General features: G+C 41.5%; 1 pseudogene; it reads right to left on the bottom strand.

The window, feature by feature from the left end:
* Nucleotides 1-1,193: 1,193 nt before the first annotated feature.
* LOC141569736 (large ribosomal subunit protein eL32-like) lies at nucleotides 1,194-1,584 on the bottom strand (annotated as a pseudogene).
* Nucleotides 1,585-7,305: the final 5,721 nt, after the last annotated feature.

Here is a 7,305-nt window from a genome sequence, read left to right as displayed (position 1 = left end):
CCATGAAGAAAATGGCAGTGTCCAAATGGAATAAAGGTTTTTCTCAGGGCAGAGAATGCATCACTGATGAAGAGAGGTCAGAGCGGCCAGTAACGAGCAGAACAAATTAAAACATTGCAAAAATTCGTTGAATTGTGCGTCAAAATTGTCAGCCGACTGTGAGAAGCATAGCAGACTAAGTAAACAGTGATAGAGAAACAGTTAGGAAAATCTTAACTGAAAATCTTGGCATGAGAAAGGTGTGTGCAAAAATGGTCCCGAAGAAGCTCTTGCATCACAACAATGCACCAGCTCACACGGCACTGTCTGTGAGGGAGTTTTTAGCCAGTAAACAAATAACTATATTGGAACACCCTCCCTACTCACCTGATCTGACTGCTTTCTGTACCCAAAGTTAAAGGAAATATTGAAAGGAAGATATTTGGATGACATTCAGGACATCAAGGGTAATACGACGACAGCTCTGATGGCCATTCCAGAGAAAGAGTTCCAAAACTGCTTTGAAGTGTAGACTAGGCACTGGCATCGGTGCATAGCTTCCCAAGGGGAGTACTTTGAAAGTGACCATAGTGATAATTAATAATGAGATATGTAGCACTTTTTCCTAGGATGAGTTCGCGAACTTAATTCTCAGACCTCATACATGGGAGAGACCCAGGAAAACTGAGTGACCCCTTACGCTCCCATGTGTCCCAAGCTGTCACCTTGAATACCATCTCCAGATGAAGATAAAAGAAAGATGTTGGACAGGAAAGAGCCATGTTTTCAGGCAAAGCACAGTAAAAGAGGTAAGATTTTAAGGCAGATTTGAGTCCATGCCTTCCCCACTGATAAGAGTTTCTAGAGATTTAGAGTCATTCTCCTATTCCTGGTACAAAGAGAAGAGAGACTCTTACAAATGGAGATTTCCCTTATAAATATAAGTGTCTCTTACAACAGTGTTACTAACTTCTACTTTGTTTCCAGAGCTTCTCTCAGGTATGCTGTTTTGTTGTTGTTTTTTAATCAGGCTTAAATAGTCCTTGTTCCAAAGAGGCATATTTTGAAGTGACATATTCTGCTCCCTTTCACTTCTTTAATATCCTTGCATCTGCTTTTTCCTACCTCCTCCATTGTTTTAGCTTTGGGGAATTCTTTTGCGGGGGGGGCAGAATTTTATGGTTTTATTAAAACACAATTTGAACACAAGCTGTCTATTCATTTTCTTGGCTGCGCAGCCTGGCGTTGGGGATTGGGGACTTTGATGGCCACCTGGGCTGCTCTTTCCACCATGGCTTTGCGTTCTCTGGGGAGACGTTGTGAGCAATCTCAGCACAGTCAGATTCGTTCGTTGCCCATCAGCTGCACTTCAAGCTTCTTGACGCTGCGGACGAGGACCTTCCGAAAGCCACTGACTGGGCGCATGGGCTCTGTTTTCTTGTTACTCCCATCACCAGTGTTGGCCATCACGACCTGGCCCTTGAATCTTCTGCGTTTCTGCCAGTTACGCTTAGTTTGGACATACTGGTCTGACTGGTGTCAGATGAACTTCTTGGTCCTCTTTGTGACGATCTTGGGCTTCAAGAGGGGTCTGAGGGCAGCCATGATACCGAGTAGGAGATGGCTGCCACCTCCGTAGGCAGCGCAGAGGAAGAGAGCTTTGGGGAATTCTTATTGGTGTTTTAGAATTTGATACAGCTGCCTAACCAAAAATAAATAAACAAATAAATAAAAAAAATCAAATAACCACTGGCGTAAGCAATAGGGAAGTTTATTTTCTTTCATATAAAATAATTCCAGGACTAGACATCCAGGGCTGGAAGTCAAATTCTAAAGGCACCAACAATCGAGATTCCTTTCCGTTTTCTGTCTCACTCTCCTAATGTGGTCTAGATGGCTGCTGAAGCTCCAGCCATTGCATCTGTGTTCCATGCATTAAAATTTAAGAAGGGAGCTTAGGTGATGAAGTCAGTTATCTTTCAGGAGCCTTCCTGAATGCCCCACACAACACTTTCACTTTTATTACATTGGCCGAAACTTAGTCCTTTCACTTATTCTCACTGCAAGGGAGGTTCAAATATGCAGTCATTTGCAAAGTGAAGCACATTGACACACCAAACAAATTTAGGGTTCTGTTACTAAGGAAGGAAAAAAAATGGATTTGGGGCTAGCAACTGTCTGTCTTCACTACGTTATTACTGAAGTAACTTGAAAAAGGTGAAAAGAGAATTTAAGGGGAAAAAATGTCCAAAGGGCCGCTCAGGGCAAAGCTGTGGCCCTCCTAAGTCCTTTTAACACATCAGGCTTATTTCAGACCACTTGCATTTGTACACCTACCTCTGAAATTTTTTTAAAAAAAATCTAATTCTGATAGCAAAACGTAATGATTTCTACATTCATGAGCATTTGACACTTGTAATAACCTGACATTTCTCTGCCCTTGAATTAACTGATGACCTTAATACATTTAAACATGAGTGGAAAAAAAAATGGAGGATAGCTGAGTCTGTAGTTCAGTGAGTTCCTTTGTTGAGTCATGGCTTTATAATCCAATCTGTTCCCTTTTTGCCACTGCTCATTCTCATGATGTATAAATAAGCAGTGACTACTTACAAAGAAGGAAACAATGCTTTAAGCATAACTTATTCTGAAACACTGGAGCACTGCATTGTAGTACCTAAGTTGTTCCTTTTTCTTGGAAAAGGGTTATTTTACTTCTTTTACTTTACTATTTGTAACTGAGGCATTGTACCACTTTTTTTGAAGATTTTCAGAATGTGCTAATGCACAGTTACCAACCTGCTAAGATGTTAATGAAAATTTCTTGTTGGAATCTCACAACACTTGAACTTTAGAGAACAGCGAAGCTGGTTTCAGAGCCTACTCATGTGTGGCCATATTTATTTTTGTTAGTCAAAAAAGGATGCCCAGACTTTAGCGTCGTACCTCTGAAAGAAACAGAGCAGCTAGTGAGGGCTAAACAAATGGCATTGACATTTGTGTGCAGATTTTCTATTTGAAATTATCTTCCTCTTTACTTTGTTCTCTCTATATTAGCTGGTATGTTAGAATCATTGTCCTTTCCAAGAAAGAGAATGATCCTATTTTTTATTGATGCTCTTCTTTTACTTAACACATCTGAAATTCCAAAGAGAGCTTGAATTCTTACACATACACACACCCATCATCCCTTATATTTTAAAATGAAATACAGTTTGTTATTTGTATTCAGAAATAGTCTAAAGTTGTATGGGGATTCTGGCAATTCAAAGACATTTCCTAAAATGCTTCTCCATTTAGGAAAATAACTATTGTATGGATTCGTTAAAGCCTATGCATAAAAGGAAAACTGAGCAAACCAGGCTAGTGTGCCCCGCAATAGCATAATTTTCAAAGAACGGAGTTGAGCCTTTTGCATCCTGTGAGCTCCTTATTCATGAGGAGCTGTTCCAAAGCCTATGGTAGCCCTCTTCCTTTCAAGGAAACAGAATTTTCACAGCTTGCCTGCCTAGCTGTGAATCCCTCCCTCAAAATACCAATATTTTTCATGCAATTTTCCCCTTACACAACCCATTTACTTTGCTTTTACCAGGCTTTGACTGGGTGGCATACCACAGCTTTTCAGATCTGGACTATTTACAGTATAGAGGCTGGACTGGGGATGGATACTGAACTACTAGTGTTTATTCACCCACGGAGCTAGTCATACAGATGGTTTCCCTTCTACTATTCTCTGTTCGCTGTTGCAGGTATTGGCTCCTGGGATCTAATTAGTGCAATGATTACTTCTGGAGGAGGTGTTAATCCAATGCATTGTATCCGGCAGCAGTAGGATTCCACAGCCATGTCTAAATTCGAACATTTCTATTTCCTGTTTAAATACAGCTGGAGGTCAAGATTTAATTGTATGAGGGCAGGTAAAAACATAACTCCTCCTTACTTGCTTTGCTCCGTGGTCTGTCGTTTAACCCCAGACCACCAATGCTACTTCTACTTCTCAGACTGGTTTGCAGTTGTTAGTGGCTGGTGTCAAGATCAAGGAGATCAGAGTGATTTTTTCATTTGTGGTTTACTGAGAAATCTTCAGAGCCTCTGTTGACACCATCACTGACACCTCCAAAACACAGAGGAGGTTGACAGACAATATCTGCAGATAATGTGGTATTTCTGGGTAGGTACAATAATTTGAGGTTGAAATTTTCAAAAGGATTTGTTACTCGAGTAGGAATATTTCCTCAACTGCTTATTGTCCAATCATTCATTCATTTATTCATTCTACAAACGTTTACTGAATGTCTGTTACATGCCAGGCACTGTTCTAGGTGCTAAGGACACAGCAGTGAACAAAACAGCAAGGTCCTGGCATCCCTAGAATTCTTATTTCTGTGCAGGAGACACACTAAACTAGGAAAAAGCATTTCAGTTGGTAATAAGTGCTATAGACAATACAACCAATGAGAAATACATAAATGGAAAACAGTGTGACTTCTGACACTGTTGAAATGTACTCACCAGGGCTTTTTAGCACATCAGAAGGGTGTTTTGCAGTTTCCTGTGTACATTTCTAAATTCTGCTTGGAAAATGAGAACGCAAATGCAGTCAATCATGTTTCCAGTCTAAATGGATGCCCACCAGCCCTACTGAAAAATAGCAGCCATCCCTTCCATAATGGGATGAAAACCAGTCATGTCAGGACAGACAAAATCTATTACCTAGCTATTTGGTGCTAGACACAATTGCACAGAAATGTCTTTGCCAAACAAGTGAGTCCGATCCTCTGCTCCTGATCCAGAAAGCTGCGGTCAGTGACTACCATGTGCAGATTTCTAGGTTTGCTAGAGATGACTCTCTCCACAGGTAGGGGAAATAAGCTAATCGAGATGGGAGAGCAGTCCCACGCTATGTCAGTATGGGTGCCCTCTCCTGTGGGTGGGCCCATGCATATCATTTGCCCCCTGCCTTGCTTCCTTGTCTCAGTTTCTGGGGATGTCTTCTGTGATGACTCTTTCTGTGTTTGCAGCAGGTTTATTACACGCAATTTCTGCTTGCTTTCCTGACTTTCTACCCCACTGCTGTCCTTATTCATATTTTATTTTAGTCTGATTTCCTAGTTCCAGATTTTCTCCTAGTATCCTCGCCCTCTGGATACCCACTGCACAGTACGTACACTGGCACAGCCACTGTGATATATGTATGACACGCCTATCTCCAAATGACCCTATCAGCTAGCCTGTCTGCAAGTGACCTTATGGGCTGTGATCAATTGTGTTTTAAAGTCTTCACAGGAAAATGTTTTTAAAAGTCTCCTTCATTCTGAAAAGGTCTTGTTTTTGTTTGCCTTTCTCAGATCAAGTCAGAAAAAAAAAAAATCTACCATTTGCATTATACTCATCATTCTTTTTCAGTTTCCACCTTCATTTATTGTGGTTTAAGCTTAGTTTGTAAACAATTTGAAACTTAATTTTCCTTCTCCACTAGTTAGAGACATAGAATCATAATACTAGATCTTGTCTCAAACGTCAATAAGGAATTCTAAATGGAGGGTTGGGGGGGCAATTATGTTGCCCTCTAGGGGACATTTGGCAACGTCTGGGGACAGTTTTGGTTGTCACAACCTGGGAAAAGTTGCCACTGACATCTAGTGGGTAAATGCTGGATAGGCACTGTTGATTTTGCTAACTACCCAACAGGGTAACCCTCCACGTCGGGGAACTAGCTGGCCTCAAGTAGCAATAGTGCCAGTGCTGAGAAACCCAGATCTAGACTGAAGCAGGCTGATGTAGGACTTTCTTCATCAGCAGATTCCACATAAAGCTTGCTCTCATATTACAAATATATAGTTTATGGATATCTTGAGGAATAGAACATGGAAAAGCGTGTTTTTAATGAGGGCTTGTGCATGAGGAGAAAAATTTAAGAAAAATGGAAATATATGCAATATGTTGAAATATACATAAATGCAATAGTTGTATCATTGGTACATTAATGAATTTACAGTGTATTATATTTAATTTCAATTTTATAAATTAAGATGTTTCTTATAATCACTTGAAATAGATGGTCTTACTCACATGGTTATCAAATTGCTAACTACGTTTACCTTGAGGAATTTTAAAATTTTTGCTCTATATAGAATTTTAGCTCCTGCATAAAAGAAACTGTACTCTGTGGATAGAAAAGGGTCCACATACAAACCTGACAAGCTCAGTGGAGGCCAGCATGGCAGGCGCTACAAAAACTCAGACATCGAAATTAACCACATAGGGTGGTCTAAACATAAAACTTCCTAACTAAAAGCGGGTCATGGCGGGTAGTCATATCCTTGGCTTGTAGCTTCCTTGAGAAAGGTCAATCTGATGGAGGAATATTTTTCCTGTGAGTCCCCAAATAATGTTGGGTTGTTGTGGAAAAGCGGCAGAGACCGAGAGACTCAAGCAGCACGCAGAGATCAGGGAGAACACAGCTTTATTACACCGGCGGGCTCAGCGGGATTGTTCCCAAAGACTGAGCACTAACTGGGGTCGGGCGCTTTGTTTTATAGGGTTAGGCCTCCGGGTTTGGGGGGAATTCATGCTATTGCTATTGCGATGCTAGGGATTGGTTAAATCTGGCCTGGGTGCCGGGAGGTCCGTCCCTAACAGCTGTGATCGTTCAACATTGTTTTGACAGGGAGGCCTCTTAACTATGGTGCCCGCCGGAGACAGCTCCGATAATAAGGTATCAGAGGAGAGGGGATGGAGCTCATAGCTGTGCCCACAAGGAAAAACTGTCCCGACAGGGTCTGCCGGCAGTTTCTGGGTATAGGCCAGGATGATGTCTCGTGAGACCGAGGAATGGAAACACGGACCAGGGAGAGGCAAACAGTTTTAAAAAGAGGATAGTTTATTAGAGGTAGGAGAAGAGGTTGCAGCTCCCGAGCGGGAGGGGGTCCCAAATGGGGGTGCCCCGTGACTGAGGCAAAAGCTCTCGCTTTTATACCTTCCCTTGCCTGCTTGGGGAAGGGGAGCTGTTTGGAGAAGGGAACTTGTTTGAAGAAGGGAACTGGCACCTTCTAATGAAATTCGTCGACCAGGTTGGTTCTGCTTGCCCATCCTGAAGGAATTAGCAAAGTAACCCACTCTTATCTATCAGATTTGCTCTGTGTGTCAGGCCAAAAGGAATTTTATGATTAACCTCAAGGCCTTGTTACATTATGACCTGGAGTGAAGGAGTGATTTCAAAACCTGAAGTTTTAGGATATAGCTGTCTTTTGTTTATTCCACCTTCCTGTCTACCTAGGGACATGCTAACTATCCTGTCTCAAATCTTTTTCTTTTTTTTTTAAT

The sequence above is a fragment of the Rhinolophus sinicus genome, chromosome X (genome assembly GCF_036562045.2).
Source record: "Rhinolophus sinicus isolate RSC01 chromosome X, ASM3656204v1, whole genome shotgun sequence".
In the NCBI taxonomy this organism is placed as follows: Eukaryota; Metazoa; Chordata; class Mammalia; order Chiroptera; family Rhinolophidae; genus Rhinolophus; species Rhinolophus sinicus.
Note: the sequence above shows the minus strand (reverse complement) of the source record. Positions and strands in the feature narration are given on the sequence as shown.